This window comes from Physeter macrocephalus, chromosome 8, assembly GCF_002837175.3.
Source record: "Physeter macrocephalus isolate SW-GA chromosome 8, ASM283717v5, whole genome shotgun sequence".
In the NCBI taxonomy this organism is placed as follows: domain Eukaryota; kingdom Metazoa; phylum Chordata; class Mammalia; order Artiodactyla; family Physeteridae; genus Physeter; species Physeter macrocephalus.
This window is the reverse complement of record NC_041221.1, coordinates 14,307,627-14,325,605: the sequence shown is the minus strand read 5'-3', so window position 1 is coordinate 14,325,605 and position 17,979 is coordinate 14,307,627. Positions and strand designations below refer to the sequence as shown.

Genomic DNA, 17,979 nt, shown 5'->3' with positions numbered 1-17,979 from the left:
GACAACATGGAGTCTATTTAGGTTCCTTCTAACTAAAGAGCACCGAATAGTCTATGAAACACAAGGACAAGCTGGCTTCCTACTATCACATCGTACAACCCAATTTCACATGCGCTCTACATTCGTATAAAAAGTCAGGTAAAAGTGGCAGTTACGTGCATATAGCCTTCACTTCATAAGGTGATAATTTGCTTTTCCTCATCAAATGACACAACCGAATGCACAGTTAATCTTCCTCACCTAATAAATGCCATGTTTTCCGCTTTCTTGAAAATCAGAGTGAGTCAGAACCCACCGGAATGACAAGGCAAGTGGTGCCCTGATGCAGAGTCTGTGGCCGTGGACGGGAGGGGCCCTAACGGAGCAACACCCTTCTCGGTGCGTCTTAACTTATCTTAGAGCCATTCCACGAGAAGTTCCCAAAGGTGAAGTAACATCCTCTCTCTGCATCTGTCATGTTCTTCTTTTTTCTTCCCATTTCTTTCTGCTACCTTTAGGATTATTTAAGAGGAGCATAAAAATAGAACACCTGTATTCATGGGAATCAAGAAATTCACAGCAGAATGGCAATGATCTGCTGCGTCAGATATGGTTTCTAGAACCATTAAATTGACAGTTAATAATCTAAAAACACACTTTGCTTTTTCCAATTTTAAAAGTACACCAATTTCGGACTTCAGCTGTCACATCTTTGCAAGTTAGTAACTACTGAATTCTAGGAGAACGTCAGAGACAGTTGTACACCATTTAGCATCTGACATTCCTGGTACCCAATTAATTTTATTTGTCTGCGTCCTAGAGTAAAGACTCCAACATTTAATGTTCCTGGACTATTAATTTAGGATAAGACTCTTGAAAACTGTTTTTCTACTCTTTCAAGAAGGAAACAAGGAGTTTATTCCATTAGAATTCTACAGTCTCTAAAGGAGTCGGTTCTTCATTAGTTATTCATATACAATCAACACACAGGCAACTGTAATGGTATTTGACTTAATACCATGGTGCCTCAGAAATATCTCTTAATAAGAAATAACAGCAAACATTCACTCACTCATCCAACTGGGAGCAAGCACCTACTATGTGCCGGGACCATCCTCGGGGCCAGGGCTCAGTCGGTGAACAGAGGATGTTCACAGGCTCGCGTGGGGCTCACGTCCAACAGGAAAAGAAACCCAGTCAGCAGTGAGTGTCGCCAGCAGTTAAAGGGCTCGCGTGTCAGAGGACGGTGCACGGCTCCAGGAAGACGGTGATGAAGCCAAGACAAAGGCGCTGAGGAGGCTGACGTGAGGCCCTGGGGAAGAGCGTTCCAAGAAGACAGAGGGTGAAGACCCCGAGGCAGGGCCCAGCGTGGCCCAGGAACAGCCAGGAGGCCGGAAGTACTGGAGGGTCGGCTCCCTCTGCCCGGGAGTTTTCATGGGGCCTGGCCTCTGGCCTCTGGGGAAGGACGGGTGTGGGGCAGGGCTGACGCGGGGAGACAGGTTAGGAGACCAGTGCAAACAGATCCAGTGGTCGGAGCCTGACGGCCATGGACAAGGTAAGAAATAACCAGACTCGATGCACCCTAGTGGCACAGTAGGCAGGCTCTCCTGATAGCTTGGATCTGGGGCAGAAGGGAAAGGACGGCCCTGGCTTTTGGCCTGAGAGCCTGGAAGGACAGAGCTGCTGAGATTGGAGGCCTGTGGGGGGGGGGGGGGGCCACCGGGAGGTCAATCCGATGTCCCAAGTTGGAGATGAGGTGATTCCCCAGAAGACGCTGGGGGACCTGGGGCCTGAGCCTGGAGAGCAGGAGAAAGGTCTGGGCTGGAGACTCAGGTGGGGGACTCACCTGCACAGAGGTGAGAGAGGGTGGGTCCTGAGTATTGAGCATAGACGGGGCCGGGAAAGGCGCTGCGGCCGGGTGGCTGGGGGAGGGAACAGCCACTGAGGCAGCATGCACAGGACGAGGGTGCTGAGTGACCATCACCTGCCGGTCACTCCAGTTAAATGTCACCAAATCTTAGTAAAGGAGACTCTGCAATGACCGCACGAGGGGTGGCCTGGACACGACCACCACTTGTTTTACAACCGGCAGGGATGCCATTCAAGCGTTTTTGTGCAGTGTAAAACCTGCACGGCCATACGGCATGGCCGTGGTTACAGCACAGGGGTCATCAGCACAAAGCCCAGAGCAGGTCTCCCTGCCAAAGCCCTGCTCTACCTCCTTCTAGGCTGGGGCCACGGCAAGTTCTCACTCTCTTGGCTCCGAGGTGACGGCAACGGTTCCCCCCAGGCCTGCTGGGGGGACCAAGGGAGGACGGTGTGCAGGACACAGTAGGGGTCACCTTGGCTTCAGCTGCTGCGTAGCATCAGGACCGCCACCTTCTAAAGAGGAGCAGCCAGCTGGAGAGGCTAGGTGACCTGTCCAAGGTCACAGCTGGGCAGGCGGCAGGACACTGTTCGGAACCCAGGACACTCCCAGCTCGGGACCCAAGCTCTTCACCCTCCACGACGCCGCCATTGCAGCAAAAGCACGGCCACTCAAGTTTACTTTTTTAATATGTTAAGATCCCTCACAATATCAGGTCAAAGTAACACGCACGTGTGTCTTCAACTACGCACATTTCTCCTTTCTATGGCAAGACAGTCCCGAGCAGATGAGGGGGAGCGCAGCTTGCAGCGCACCTGCGAGTTCCCGCCGCTCAGTTAAGATCGCGAACTAAAGAAAGCTTTTTCCATTTTCTGCTGAAGTGACTTTACCAAGGAACTGTAGATTAAAATAAAAATTTACGTTCATCAGACAAGTACAGCAGGCGTTGGATTTGAAAAAAAGGCGGGGAGACACTTGAATTGAAGGCCCTAAAATTCGTTCCAATAGCCTAAAGCCACCCAAAACAAGGAAGCAGCCACAGATGATGGTACGCAGACAGCTCAGGGGGCCCACGGAGGCCTAGGGTGACCCACAGGTGGTTCAGGTGGCCCACGTATGACTAAGGTGGCCCACGAATGGCTGGGGTGACCCATGGATGACAAAATAGCCCCAGATGGCTTAGGTGGCCCATGGAGTAATGCCGGCAGCAGAGGCCATCTCAAATCTGAGAGGCCTGGGCTGCGGACAGAGAGCTCTGATTCCTAGTTACAGACTGAAGGAAAGTTTGAAACAAATAGTGTCATCAAGTCTGAACGTAAATTTGAAACTGAACTGGGTATACAATTGATAGCCATGGTTTAGACAGGTATTTCTTTAAAGATTATTTTTGAACCATCCTTTAAAAACAATGTTTTCTATTACCGATTATTAAAAACAAATTAGAACATATACTTTTTGAAGTATAAAGTAAATGTGGCTGGGCCTTCAAAGAAGAGAGTGATTTTGCTCAGTCTAGAGTAGAAAAACCTCTGACCCAGTTAACCCATGTATACTTGATCCCAGGGCTGGTTTTTGTTTTAAACCGGGTATGTGTAGATGAAAGCACCAACATAAACATGCATGTGTACAAGCAACGTACAAAAGGACAAAAATGGTCAGATCTGACTAAAAACTCAAACAAGACTGAATGGAAAAGAAAAAACTTAAAAAGAGATCAGAGGCATCACAGCCTGGACCTGCAGGGTGGAGAGCCAAAGGCACAGGACTCGTGGGTCTAAGGACCAGACACACGACCAGGGAACACACCAGAGCTGTGAGAGAAGAGAACTCCCCAGAAATGAAGGTCTGAATCTGCCACTAAACGGACACTGTGTGCACAGAGAACGTGATAAAAAGCAATGAAAACTCACATTTTTCTCAGCAGTATCACTGAAATTCATGACTAGAGAATTCGAAGGAAGCCTAGCCCAGAGCAATCTGGTTACTGAGGCGATGAAGCCGGGCCGGAGGGCGGCGACGGGACATCCCCCAGTCTGAGAGGGGAGTGTTCGATCCCAGCTCGGGTCCCATCAAGCTGGCCAGCTGTGAAGGTGGGGGGGCCTATAAAATCCCGAGTCCCGGTGCAGGGCAGCCCCAAGGCCTCACCTCCACAGACCCGAGGGCACAGGGGCCGGAGGATACACCCCCACCGCAGATCTGTATCCCCAAACTGCTGGGAGGCTCCCAGGAGAGGTGGGTGCTGCCCTGGGCGGGCGCTCAGAGGGAGGTGTGGGGGCAGGTCCGTCACTCTACCCGGGCCCCAGAGAACCCTGCTGGCCGAAGTCTCCCTTCACTCTACAGGTCTGGCTCTCTGGGACCCTGTGGGCAGAGTCTGAGCCAGGCCTGTCAGCCCCTGGATCCCATCACTGATCCCGGCCGCCGCCTGGCCAGACCCACCCCCGCCCCGGGACCCCGTCCCAGCGCACACTGCCGCGCTGTCGGCCTGGGGATAGCAGGTGGCGGCCGCGACGGGACCCCAGAGTGGGCGTGTGGCTCGGCACGGCCGTAGGGGCGAGAGCAGCTGCAAGGCAAGGGCTCACGGAAGAGAGATGTTAAACCTGAACATTCACGTTATTTCTTCACTCTACGTTGGCAACTCTTCACTAACGACCCAACACACATATACAAATCGGGGTTAATTTAGTCTTATTAAAATTAGCAATCTGTCCCCGCACACTCAGAACTGGATAGTATAGACTATTGGGGGTTTTTCTGCTTTTGTATGTTATTTTAATTATAAAACCTATTTGAAATATTAAGCTAAAATAATGAAACTGTAAAATTATATTACACATAAATAAGCAAAGCAATAATTTTTTAAAGACTGGAACAGATGTATGAAACTGTGCTTTCCAATTCCATACCAGGAACTCAACTTATTAGAATTAAGTTTATAAATTATTTGATAAAATTTAATTTACAAATCAGGTCACTCGCTGAACTAAACCAGCTGTAAGTATTCCACACCGCTGCCTCCCGGGTCCTTTAAAATGGCTAAAGCAAAGCCAGTGAACAGACACTTTTCTGCAGGAAGTTGCTATCCGGGCTCGGGGTAGGAACGCAGGACAGCTGTGCTCAGGATGTGAGACAGGCTCTTTCTTGCCGTCTCAGCGTGACCTCACAGCGCTACCTACCGCCTGAAGGCGTCCGCCCGGGGCTCGCGGCCAGCTTGACGTGTGGGTGCCGGATGGCGTGGGCGCCCCGTGGCTTGCCCCCACCCCTCACTGCTGCGTCCTGGCGTCCTGTCCAAAGTAGGCAATGACACAGAACGCCAACGCCGGACAAGGCCACTCTGTGGTCAGGATGGATCAGGACACCTGAGTGGGCAAGAGGGAACCTTTGGGACAAAGGACACGGGGGTGGTGCTGTGCTAACTGCACACACTGTCAGAGCACATCTAACTGAACACGTATAAAGGGTGATTTTTATGGCCTGTAAACTGTACTTCGATAAAGGCAGCTTTAAAAAAAATCCCAGAAAAAAAAAAAACCACAAATAGTAGGAGAAAGTCATAGTCTCAATTTGAAATAAAATGGAAAATATGCAGATTTCAAGAAGAAGGAATGAATGGATTCCAAAAACAGAATGAATCAGCTGGAAAAGACTAGAAAGCACATGGGTCTCTCAACAGGACTGCAGAGGAAGGCTTACAGCAGCTCTTGCTGCCACCGGCTGACTCATGCGGAGACCGGAGCGGGGAAGCGAGCAAACTGCCCCAAACTCAGGCTGCAGCCACCTCTCACCACCCCGCTCTACCACCCCAGGCAATGCAAGAATGCAGGAAAAAGACAGCACTGAGCAAAAAAGACACGACCCAACTATAAAGCAAGTTAAAACGTGGCATGACTTTCGGCAGTTAGTGTGGCGTCCTAAAAGGGAAATCACTTAAAAATGTTCCTTTGCACGCACAAGTGTGACGGAGGAGGGTCTGTCACCTGCATCTTACCTGGCTCTGCAGTGAACACCATCTGCTAATCATAATCACATAAATGCCATGAACGGATTTGAAACTAAGTGAGCCATGGTTACAAAACAGAAAATAAAATTTTCTACTTTGATAACATTAAAAACCCCAGAAAACCAAACCTGACAGAAGCTGAACAGTGGAGAGTGAGGAGGAGGTGATGGGCAGGGTAGGGTAAGTGGCCAGGTACACCTGACACGGTGGGGAGCCAGGAGATGGTCCAAGGTCCAAGAAACTGGCTAAGAATCCACAGTTCCTAAGACAACCAGCAGGGAACATGGCTGCCAAGCTGGCTGGCTGACCCAATGCTCCTCCCCAAGCCCCCTTTCTCATGCCCCCTTCTGCAGAGATGTTACAAGAGTTAAACACTCGTTTTCTCAGTCTCCTTTGTGACTACAGCTGGCCACACAGCATGGTTCTGGCCAACGAGATGTAAATGAAAATATGCAGAGGCTTCTGGAATGCCCCTGATGAAAATGACAGAAATGGGCTGCACTGCTTGCTCCTTCCTTCCCAGTTGTTATTGCCTTGAACATAGATGTGATGGCTGGAGCTGCAGCAGCCACACTGCAAACACGAATGGTTAGGAGAACTGCAGAGACACTGAACCAGACTCCTGATGCGGTTGTGCTCTGAGCCAACTCTGGCAAAAACCCACCTTTGCTTTACTTATGAAATAAGTGAATGAGTAAATCCCCAGTTGTTTAAGATACCATAGGTCACGTTTTCTGTTACTTTCAGCTGAAAGCACTCCTAAATGACACAGGAAAAGAAGGGAAGGCAGAAGTGTAAGTGAGCTAAATCCTCCTGTATCTAAACTGAAAGTCAATAGATATTGTCCAAAACTAACAAATCAAATAACTGCAAGTGTATTATTAAGAAACAGGAAGCATGGCAGTGACTGCCACCTGCACCGACAGCAGAGCACCCGTCTAGCCAGCCACGGAGAACGACCTTTCCAGCCCTCTTGCCCCTGGTCGTGGCCACGTGTCGACAGCTCTGCCCACTGGGATGGAAACAGAAGCATCACGTGGCAGCTCCTGGGACCCTCCCCAAGAGACGGCACACGGGTGCCCTTTATCACGCGCCCTCCAGCGCCTGCCCCAACCATGGGTGGTTCACACACAGCAGACGGAACACCAGGGCAGACGGTCTGGGCCTGGACGGGCCTGTCTGCCTGGACGGGCGCTGCTGCTTCACCTTCCTCCTGGTGAAGCTCCACACGCTGTGCCTCTGTCCCCGCAGCCAGCGCTCACGCCGGCCAGTCCAGAAGCACAAGTATCTACAACCCTTTAGAACAACCAGGGCTGCCCCTGGGGAGGGCGAGGACTGCGGACCGCCGCTTTCCACCAAAAGCCCTTCTAAATTATGTGACTTGTCTGACTTTGACGACATCGCTGGTAAAAACTGAAAAACAAAACCCAAGCGGGGCGGGTCTCCCCTCCCGCACCCCCACGTGCCTCCGCCCAGCTGGCCTCGGCCCTGCCCCTCCAAGCCCCCCCGACCACATTCGCAGCCCGCCTTGGGCCCACCAGGCTGCTGGGGTCCTCTCCTGCCCCTGACCCCCTGGCCCCTGCCATCTGCCTGGAAAATACACACCTTTCAAGACTCGCCCTGCCCCCACGGAGCCTGCGGCCCCTACCGCAGGGGGGAGAACAGGCCACCTGCCTTGGCCCCGACTTCCATCACAGCAGCAGTAGACACCACTGTCGCCACCTGCTCACTTCCCTTCCCCCCAGCCACGTCCCCGCCCCAGTGCCCACCTGGGCAGCGCTGCAGAGGCCTGAGTTCCACCACGATCCGAGAGACCCACCCCTTCCTCTGAGCAGCTCTGGGCTTTGCTCTTCCAGAACGGGCCCCACAGAGCTCTAATCGCCGCTGCCAGCTGCTGCCCCACAAACTTGAGGGAGTGACGGAGAGACCACATCAAATGCCCTAGCTCACGTCCAAAACGCCATCCGTAGACCGTAAGACCAGCAACGGCCCACAGCATCCCGGTAATAAGGCGGTCAGGAGACATCAGCCTTCCAGAATTCTCCATCTGCACAGGAGGGGCAGGGGTTCTCATAAATTCAGCATTTCGAATTTTACAGGGGGGTGACTACACACGAATCTGTCCACAAGAGGGCACTGCTGTATTTCTACAAGTCCCTCCATGAGGAAACAAGGAAAGAATAGCAGATTTTCCCTGTATCTGTAAATGAATCTCCCATTTTTCTTTTACACATTAGTCTTAAGTACCTGGATCCATTATTTTGTATTCAGTCATGACCAGAGCACGAAACAGCTACAAGAACACCAGACGCCACTCTGCATCCGACACCGCAAAGGCAATTGAATTGTTATTCGCTAGAGTCATACTTTTGAGGTTAACCGCGCACTACTTTGCTTGCAGCCACCCTCGGGCAGGGGTGTGGAGAGAAGGTGTGTGACGGTCCCTCCTGGGTCCTCTCTGCGACACCAGCCCCTGGGAGAGGTCTCTACCCCTGTCCTGAGGGCCCCCCTCACGGCCGACGCTGCCCGGAGCAACAGGGGCTCTCCTCCGCTCCCACGAGCATCAGCGGGCGCGGTCCGTCCCGTCCCCCCCGGTCCCGAGGGCCTCGCTCAGTGCCTGCCACAGATGCAAGGCACCTATCTGCTGGGTGAACGAAAGAGTGGGGGACGCGATACGCAGCTCTCCTGAACACTGCTGCAGACCCGTGACCTCACAACCAGGGGTACTTCTTCCTGGACGCGCTTTGTGGAGCTGACGCCGGTGAGTCAGTCTGGATGACGCAAGGACGCTTTCTCAGTGGCAGAGACTCATGCCAGAAGCTCACTGAGAACCACTCCTCGTTCTCGGCCAAATTTTGTTTTACTTCACTGACCTTCAGGAACGTTTACAAACTGAAGTGTCATCTGTGTTAAATAGGTTACGTTCGCCCGTAAATCACAGCAAAGGGGAAAAATGTCAAGTTTTTGCCCCCGTGCAAGGATTCAACCCCTGCATAAGCACTGGGTGTCCCTGCAGCGATGCCTCTCCCCACCTCGGGCACTAGGAGCCCTGGAGTCGCCCGCACTCGCGGGGGCCCACGCCTGACGCCGCGGCGGCTCCTCCCCGGCCCACGCTGCTCCAGCCTTCAGGACCCCCTGCAGGCCTGTGAGGACCTCGACGCCACCCCGTCCCCGACAGCCCCTCCCTGCCAGATTCTCCTCTCGGCCAAGCCTTCTGTCAGGGGCCGCGGGGGGTGGCGGTGGTGGCCACGTGTGGCCGTGGTCTGGTCGTCGCAGGTCTGGGGCACCCTGGCACCGTGCAGGGAGAGGGAGTGTGGGGGACAGCGGGATTGTCCCAGAAACAAAGAACTGTCCTGCCTGAAGGACTAACATGCAGGCGACAAAGAGGTTCATGGTTACCCAAGACCCGTTTCATATATAATCACAACTTTCAACACACCCAACCATCCGGAAGTGTAACTGCCAAGCGAAAAGCAGGGAGAACTGCGTCGTGCTTCTCCAAGAATGAATCCATGAGCTGAACACCATTCCACTCAGGTCTACACCCTCGGTCTGTGCCACGCTTGCAGCGCCTGCATCTCTGCATTTACAGGCGTGCGTGCACTGGCTCCTCCTGAGAGAGGCGGTGCCCGGCGTTCACATGTCAACACGAGAACTATTTCGTGGTACATTCTTAATTTCTCTTTTATTACATTTGAATACGGTTATAATTATATAAAGTGGTACCTTCTATGATTTCATTTCAGAATAAAAAGCGGAGTTAATCAATATTTGTTATAAGCAGAATGCTGGGGTTGGTGGCAGTGAGACACGCCAAGGAAAAGCCTCAGCGTCTGAGCAGACTCAGGGCTTCCCTGGGCCTCCCTCAAATGTGTGCAGCTGAGTAAATGCTGCAGGGGTTCCACAGCGCGGCCCCCGAGATGCCCCAACCTCGGAAGATGTTCTCACCTGTAAGACACAAGAAGCAACTTCAATCTTTTTGAGGAGCAAGAGAGGCAAAAGTAGCAACTGTGCCTGAAACTAAAAATACAGGCTCCCTCCAGCGTCACCGTCAGATGGCAAATGAGGCTACTGACAGGAGCGCTTCCACCAGTAGAGACTTTTTCTGGCCACTTCCATGGTTTTTTTTTTTTTCTTTTTCAAACCACTCTGAAGAAAAGACTAATACATCAGATTATTGTTGCCAGAATTAGCTCTCATTTTATGAAACAAATACAAAATGTCTGCTCTGCAACTAACAACTCTCAGCACAGAATCAGCAGGAGACATGATTCACGACGTTGTGGTACCTGGTCATTCCCAGCCCTCCGTTCTGCTTCAGATGCCACCTTTTGTCCTTGGTTATTTTTTCTGTGCCTTCAAGGACAACTTACTTGTGCAAAGGAGCATAAATATCTCGCTTCTCCGGTGCATGCTTACATTACATAAAAAAACACTTTCTATTTCACTTAAACAGTATAATTAACGAGGCAGTTTACGTCTATGGCACCTTGGATGTAGGTGGCCATAAATCACACTTCACTTGCAGCACTAAAGCACGTCTCACTCGGGCATTCTCGCCATCTCTCAATAAACTCCAGCTACAGAGAAACTGATTTAAGATCACTAATTGAGCTGAAAGATAAGCTGTGGTTGAACATAAAACTCCACCCCTCTGGCACAAGCAGCGGTAAAAGTAACCTTGGTATTGCCCTCCCCATGTGCAAAAAAAAAAGAAAGAAAAAAAGCATCAGTCGAGGAGTAAGCAAAACCCCTTTTAAAGGTCTCCCTGGCAACCAGGTGCCTGACATTCTTGACGTTTACAGACACAGAAATGGCAGGTGGGGCCTTTCCAGGCGCACCTCTCCTCCCCCACGCGACCCCGTGGGCTCCACGTCTGCCCCGTCCAACATCCCCCAGGCCCAGAGGGTGCTGTGAGGCGGCAGACACTCCTCAGCCCCCACCGAGGGAGTGAACGTACACAGAACACGCTCTTCCTGCACTCAGCAGCCTCTGGCGGCCACTTCCGTATCCTTCTCTCCCGTGAAAAAACCTCCTTGAAAGTTCAACGCTAGACCTTCTGCAGGCTGCAAATTAACCTTACATCACACTACCGGGATTTTAACACTTGTCTCAGCTCCGCTCAAAAGCAGATGCTGAATCATGTAATAGTCACAAAAATAAGTACTAACGAAATTTTCTTTTAATCACCTCAAGGAAAATAATTTGCAGCCTGGGGGCTTCCCCGGGGCTTCCCCGGTGGCGCAGTGGTTGAGAGTCCGCCTGCCGATGCAGGGGACGCGGGTTCGTGCCCCGGTCCGGGAAGATCCCACGTGCCGCGGAGCGGCTGGGCCCGTGAGCCACGGCCGCTGAGCCTGCGCTCCGCAACGGGAGAGGCCACAGCAGTGAGAGGCCCGCGTACCGCAGAATAATAGTAATAAATAATAATAATTATTATTATTTGCAGCAAAGGCTTTCCAGCAAGTCCAGCGTGGCGTGCCCTCTGCAGGGACCGCGCCGGCCGCTGGGGGGCAGCAGAGCACCGGCCGAGACACCGCAGGGGCAGTAACACACCGTCTCTGCTGGAAGCCAGCCCGTCACGCGCATTTTAAACGGCAAGCCAAAGGCTTAACTAATCAGTTTACGGCAAGCCAGAGGCACTCTTCTTAGTCAAATGTTAGCAGAGATGTACAGATGTTTGCTCTTACCTCGCACTCAACGTGTTTCTGTTTCCTCGGCGCTTCGGTGAAGGTGGGGCTGAGAAGATCTAAGCGTGGCGTCTGGTTGGAGAGCGTCCTTCAGGCCCCTCTCCAGCTCTCACCTGAAAGCCTTCCCTCTGTAACAGAAGCATTCCATTACTTTGCATTAATTTAACTCAACAGTAAAGCTTTTTCACCAGTGCAGGAGCTAACTCTAATAATAAATATTGTTAATTAAAAGTCCTCTCCTTGGGAGATGATCCTGCAGGCCACACAGCACAGGCAAAAAAAAAAAAAAAAAAAAAAAAAAGCCCTCTCCTAAACATGTTTCACTTACTTTTGCTGTACTCTTATGGTTTTTAAAGGAGACACCCAATGATCAATCACGCCTTCACCCCCGTGACGATAGGCAGACAGACGCGCACGTGACACGCACCACCGGATCTCTGCTGGCGGACGTGCCAACGCAAACAAGCACCGACCCGCGCGCTAAGGAGTGGGGCCTCAGGCAAAGTCCTGCACGGACCTATCTTCCGAAAAAGGGAACGTCACGTGCACGAGCCTGCGCACGCGCTTGAGTGCAGACAGACCCAGAGCCACACATTCGGCATCCCCCCTGCCCCTTCCCGCCCAGGCTCAGGAGCTGAGGCCAGCCCTGCGTCTGCATCTCCATGTTATCTCCCCGCCGACCAGCAGCACGACCGCAACACGCAAAACACCTACGGAACCTGACCATGGGACGTCTCTATTTTCTTTTCGAAATAGAAACTGATATCCAATTGATGTCTGTGCTGGGCTCCTCCCGTCACCCACCCACAGCGTCACCCACCCCCATCACCAGCCGGCGGCGCACCTCCACGCCCGGGGGAAGACAGTAAAGGGGTGCTGCCTCGGTGCCCACTTCCGCGGCAGGTGGGAGTGGGTCGCAGCAGCCGGGACACGACCCCCCGCACTCCAAGGAGAAAGAGGAAGGACCAAGTGCAAACCACAAAGGGGTGAAATGCCATTCCAGGAGCTGCACAAAGCGAAAGTCCACAGACTAAACAGAGCAAGGAAAACACAGCAGGAGCAGCACGACAAGAGGTGCAGAGCTGCACTCGGACACACAGAGGAGTCTGTAAACTGAGACCTTTAAATACAAAGTACTGGAACGGGGTGATGGAGACCACCATGCTCCCAGGGGGACTGCAGGGCCGTAAGGGCGGGCTTCGGAGCAGGGCCCTGGGCGGACACCCTGGCTCTGCGCGCGGTGACCCGGCCTCTCCAGGTCCCTGGGCAACACGCTGCAGACCCACGGCCCCCTCCGGCCATTTGGGTGACCCCAGCTGAGGTCCCAGTCACCGTGGAGCACACACAGGCCATTCCCTCACACCCCACCAAATCCCTGACCCACGACATCACGAGCACAAAACTGTGGCCGTTCTCAGCCCCCAAGTTTTGGGGTGGGTAAGTTACGCAGCAAGAGACCCCTAAATGGAACTATCGCTGCAAACCCTGACAGCACTAACGTAGAGTAAGAGGGTACTAGGAACTTTATTCCAGAAATCTGGTAAACTGAGGCAAAACGAGCAAATTCCAAGAAAAATGCAACTGATCAGAGCTGACTCAGGAAGAAAAAGAAAATCTGACTAAACTACCAACGTTAAAGAATTAGAATCAAGAAAGAAAAATCAGCGTACAAAGAACACTCTACACCTAGACGGCTTCTCCAGGAAGTCCCACCCAGCATTCAACAGGCACACGTCTGTGAAGAGCATGAAGAAAAAGCACGGGCCAAGCTCGCTCCTGAAGACAGGCGTAAACATCCTCAACAAAACGCCGGCAAACGCAACCCAACAAAATTTTTAAAGGCTAATACAGCATGATCAAGTTGGATTTCTGCTGGGAACACGAAAAGGACTGCGTGCGTGAAAATCAATCGATGTAATCCACCGTGTTAATAAATCAAGAGGGACGTAAGAGAATACAGCCACGACTCCGTATGTGAAGCTCAAACACAGGCACAGCCAAGCTGGATTCTGGGGGGTGCACGCTCCGTGGTGAACTAAAAAGGATGGCAAGGACAGTGTTACTCTGAAACGGGACGGCGGCCACATGGACGGGGCGGGAGGGGCCGTGGTCAAGCAGACGAAGACGCGACGTCTGTTTTTAACCCGGGGGGCGGCGGCACGGACGTGTCATCAGAGCCACTCTCCTACACCCGCACTCTTCTGCGGGAACCACACAGCTCACAACGCAGATGCTTGAGACGACAGCCAGGCACGGAAAACAACCCACGCCCGCAGCGCCCACGGTGTCCAGGAGCATCGGCACGATGACGGAGCCCAGCACAGCCAACCCGGGAACCACGCGGGTGCGGGGCACCGACCGCCCGCGGTCCGGCTGGGCTGCCACATCCACGCGCGGCCCCTCGGTCCCCGCGGGTCCTCGGCGTCCGCGGGTCGCGCGGCGCTGTAGACCTGACTGCCGATCGAAGTCCGAGCGGTTCACACCCACGGTGTTCCAGGGCCAACTGCAGCTGCCATACAGCGAACCAGGTGAAGCCAGCGGCGGCGGCAACCAGCCAACCACCCGCAGTGGCAAAGAGGGCTATGGTGGCAAGACCGTGAGAAAAGTCAGGAGAGGCAGCTAGAGGTTTCCTATTTCCTGCAGAAGCGAAGAAGGAAGACCCTGTGGGGAAAGGAGAGGAGCTTGGGGAGCCAGGCTTTGGGGGGAAGAGGCCAGTTGGTGAAGCAGGGCTGAGTCAGAATCCTGCCCCGTCTCGTTTGCCTGGATGCACCATAGAAAACGGGCAGGACACGGGACACCCTTAAACCCCCAAACGGGGTGGAGGTGGGGTGGGACACACAGAGGAGCCCCACCAGCTGGTGGCTCCACGGCCTCCGGCCCCGACACGTTCAGGCACCACCGCCTTCTGGAGCCTTCTCCTGGTGACTGCGCCTGGCTCGGGACACCCTCCTCTGACAGCGGCATGACCCGAAATTAGTTAGGCTGGAGGGGTTTCTACGGCGGGTTCCAGCCGCCTCTCTGCTGACGACAGGAGTTCAGATGCCACAGCAATGATGATAAAACAGGGGTCACGTAAGACTTAGCGCACCTAGTACTAACTGCGAGTCCAGAACTAGTTGTATTAAGATAAATGCCTCCCTCAGCACTTGATGGATTGCTGTGCCCCTGATAATCACATTGATTAAATGAAGTAATTGCATTTCCTTTTGAAGTGATATTTATCGTTATAATTTAATGAGACTGGAAATTAGGGCTTAACTCTGCCACAAAATAAGTGCTCTCATTTTCTACCTTGTAGGTGTGTAAACCTGGTACATGAGCGTGCAGTTAAACAAAGCAGATTCTCCGATGTTTAGAGACACCGATTATTCAAGATACAAGGCTTGCTGTGCTCGAGGCAGGTGAACAGGTAAACCATCACCTGAGGGATGCTGAGACAAGGAGCGCTCTTCCTCAGCACCGAGAGCGGCCACTGTTTTAGGTGCTTAACTAGTCCTATGAGCAGGTACCCGCCCACCCAAGAAGGACGGCGAGCGGACGGGCGCGGGGGGGAAGAGAGGCTGCAGGTGGGGCCCGAGCCACGGAGCCAGGGCAGGGAGGGCACCGACGCCCCTCAGCTGAGACAGAAGGCAGGAGGGGTCCATCAGGATGCTTTGGTGAGAGGGAGAGGGGAGGCCTCTCAGGAGAGGCTGGCGTGAGAAAGAGGAATCCAGGCTGTGTCTTCAGAAAGATCACGCTGACAGCTCTGTGGGCAAAGGCCAGAGGGTGAGGCTGGGACAGGGATTACAGAGATGGAAAACGTCAGAGGTATCTCGCCTCAGAGGTGCAGTGGACAGGCCTCGGGAACGAGGCCTGCGGGTGCAGGAATGAAACGAAGCCGGAGTGACTCCAAGGGTCCTGGTTCCTTCAAAGGGGCAGAGAGGCTTTTCAATAACCAATGTGAGAAAATCAAAAGAAAACAGGAAATTTTAGAAGATAGGTGTTCTTCAATTTTTCTGAACTATGGAAACCTCTGAAGTACATTAACTGTGGTCATTGATACTTCAGCTTCCACAAGGACAAAACCTTTCCTGGCTGAGATTTCATAAGAATAAAGTTAATTCTCGTCCGTGAATTACTATGGAGAGAAGTGAGAGCTTCACAGAGTAAAACTGCGATGAACACTTAAATACAAGAACGTTCAAATAATCGGTACAAATCCCAAGGAAGGGGAACCGCCATTAGACAAATATCACGCTGTCAGGGCTTGATGAACAGGGCGCGCAGCGGGGCACTGGCCCTCAGTTCCTCTGATACTTCTATGAAGAAAGAAATGCCCAAGGAAATGGTAGTCTAGTCCAAAGGTCTTGGTTTGATTTAATCTTTTCTTAAAATTTATTTATGGGCTTCCCTGGTGGCGCAGTGGTGGGGAGTCCGCCTGCCGATGCAGGGGACGCGGGTTCGTGCGCCGGTCCGGGAAGATCCCACGTGCCGCGGAGCGGCTGGGCCCGTGAGCCATGGCGCTGAGCCTGCGCGTCCGGAGCCTGTGCTCCGCAACAGGGAGGGGCCACAACAGTGAGAGGCCCGCGTACCGAAGGAAAAAAAAAAAATTATTTATTTATTTTTGGCTGCGTTGGTTCTTCGTTGCGGAGAGCGGGCTTCTCACTGCGGTGGCTTCTCTTGCTGCGGAGCACGGGCTCTAGGCGTGCGGGCTTCAGCAGTTGTGGCGCACAGGCTCAGCAGTTGTGGCGCATGGGCTTAGGTGCTCCGCAGCATGTGGGATCTTTCTGGACCAGGGCTCGAACCCGCGTCGCCTGCATTGGCAGGCGGATTCTTAACCACGGCGCCACCAGGGAAGCCCCTGATTTCATCTTTTTTGTACAATTTAAACTCCATTTGGAATTCCCTGGCGGGCCAGTGATTAGGCCTTGGTGCGTTCCCTGCCAGGGCCCGGGTTCAAACCCTGGTTGGGGAACTAAGATCCTGCAAGCCGCGCAGCGCAGCCGAAATAAATAAAGTCCATTTAGGAAATGCTCCACACGGCACATTTTGTTCTGTGACATCCGAGAACCACGCTTGTCACTGCTCCCGCGCAGGGCCCACTTTGGTCTGAGTCAACGGGACTGGGTCGAGAACACTGGACCCACCTCGTCCTGAAGGCTCAACCAAACACGTTTCTCACATGACCTTGGTACCTCCCAACAGTGCCTCAATTTACCAACCGTTTATTTCCCCTGCATTTTGGGCTTAACAGACCAACCAAAATGGACTTTGTCATTTGTTCTACTTAGTGAATTAAATACATTCCAGGTTCTGAGCAAATAAGAATAACGTACTTTCCCTCGTAAGCAAGATTCCTTTGGAATGAAGTACTGCAACAACGTGCCTGGGTCTCTGAGTCATCACGCCGAGTTCAACAAGCCAGACCAAAAAGGGACGTGCTGCCTGACCCATCCACGTCAACTCCAGAAGGTGCAAAGGATCCACTGCGGCAGGAAGTGGGCAAGTGGGGTCGTGTTTGTGACCTTCACAGGGCGGTGCTCCCACGGGGCCTCGAGACTCCTCCAGTCGTACACGTTACAGGGTACAGGGTCTGGGCACTGGGTGTCAACTGCACCTCAAAGAAAGCTGTTTTTAAAAGAGGCTACTTTGGGAGATCAGCTGGGTGCTTTGCGACCACCTAGAGGGGTGGGATGGGGGGGTGGGAGGGAGACGCAAGGGGGAGGAGAAATGGGGATAGGGGGGGGGGGGGGGGGGGGGGGGGGGGGGGGGGGGGGGGGGTTGGGGGGGGGGGGGGGGGGGGGGGGGGGGGGGGGGGGGGGGAGGCGGAGGGGGGAGGAGAAATGGGGATACATGTATACATATAGCTGATTCACTTTGTTACACAGCAGAAACTAACACACCATTGTAAAGCAATTATACTCCAATAAAGATGTTAAAATAAATAAATAAAATAAAAAAGACTACTTTGTTCTGAATTTTAAAACCCCTCTTCCTATTTTTTGAAGTGAATTGGTAACATTACTGGAAATATTTTTAAGACCTGAAGGAAATGTTATTTTTTCAAACTTTCAACGATCAAATACTTCATGGGAAATTAACGCGTGTTGCAAACATGAAAACAATTCATTAAATAGGTGGGAGACTTCTCCCTATCTCTATGTATTTTATTGTTTTATGATGGTTTTTAGAGAAACCCAATGCTCCCACCGGTAGGAATGAGCCCTGCGTCTCCACAGGAAGAAAGCAGGGATGGAGTGGGGGAGAGAGAGACAGAGACAGACAAAGAGAGAGGGAGAAACACAGAGAGACACACAGAGAGAGGGACAGAGAGTCACAGAGAGAAGGGGGGAGAGGAACAGAGACAGAGGCGGGAACAGAGCGGGCGAGCAGGGCGCTGTCACCGCAGCCCCCAGAGCACAGCCTCCCCTGCCCGCCCGCGCTCAGGCCCAGGACGCTGCTGACACACG

General features: G+C 52.8%; 1 protein-coding gene across 10 annotated transcripts in view; it reads right to left on the bottom strand.

Annotated features, from left to right (window-relative positions):
- ADARB1 (adenosine deaminase RNA specific B1) overlaps positions 1-17,148 on the bottom strand; it is a 168,243-nt gene extending 151,095 nt beyond the window's left edge. For 5 of the 10 annotated variants that reach the window (XM_055086466.1, XM_055086465.1, XM_055086467.1 and 2 more), the window contains exon 1: positions 11,531-11,700. The gene's annotated coding sequence lies outside the window, so the exon portion shown is untranslated. Of the gene's footprint in view, positions 1-11,530; positions 11,704-16,845 lie in introns of those variants that run through there. The other 5 variants (XM_055086460.1, XM_028492725.2, XM_007102927.4 and 2 more) reach the window with 4 other exon arrangements.
- Between the last annotated feature and the right edge of the window lie 831 nt (positions 17,149-17,979).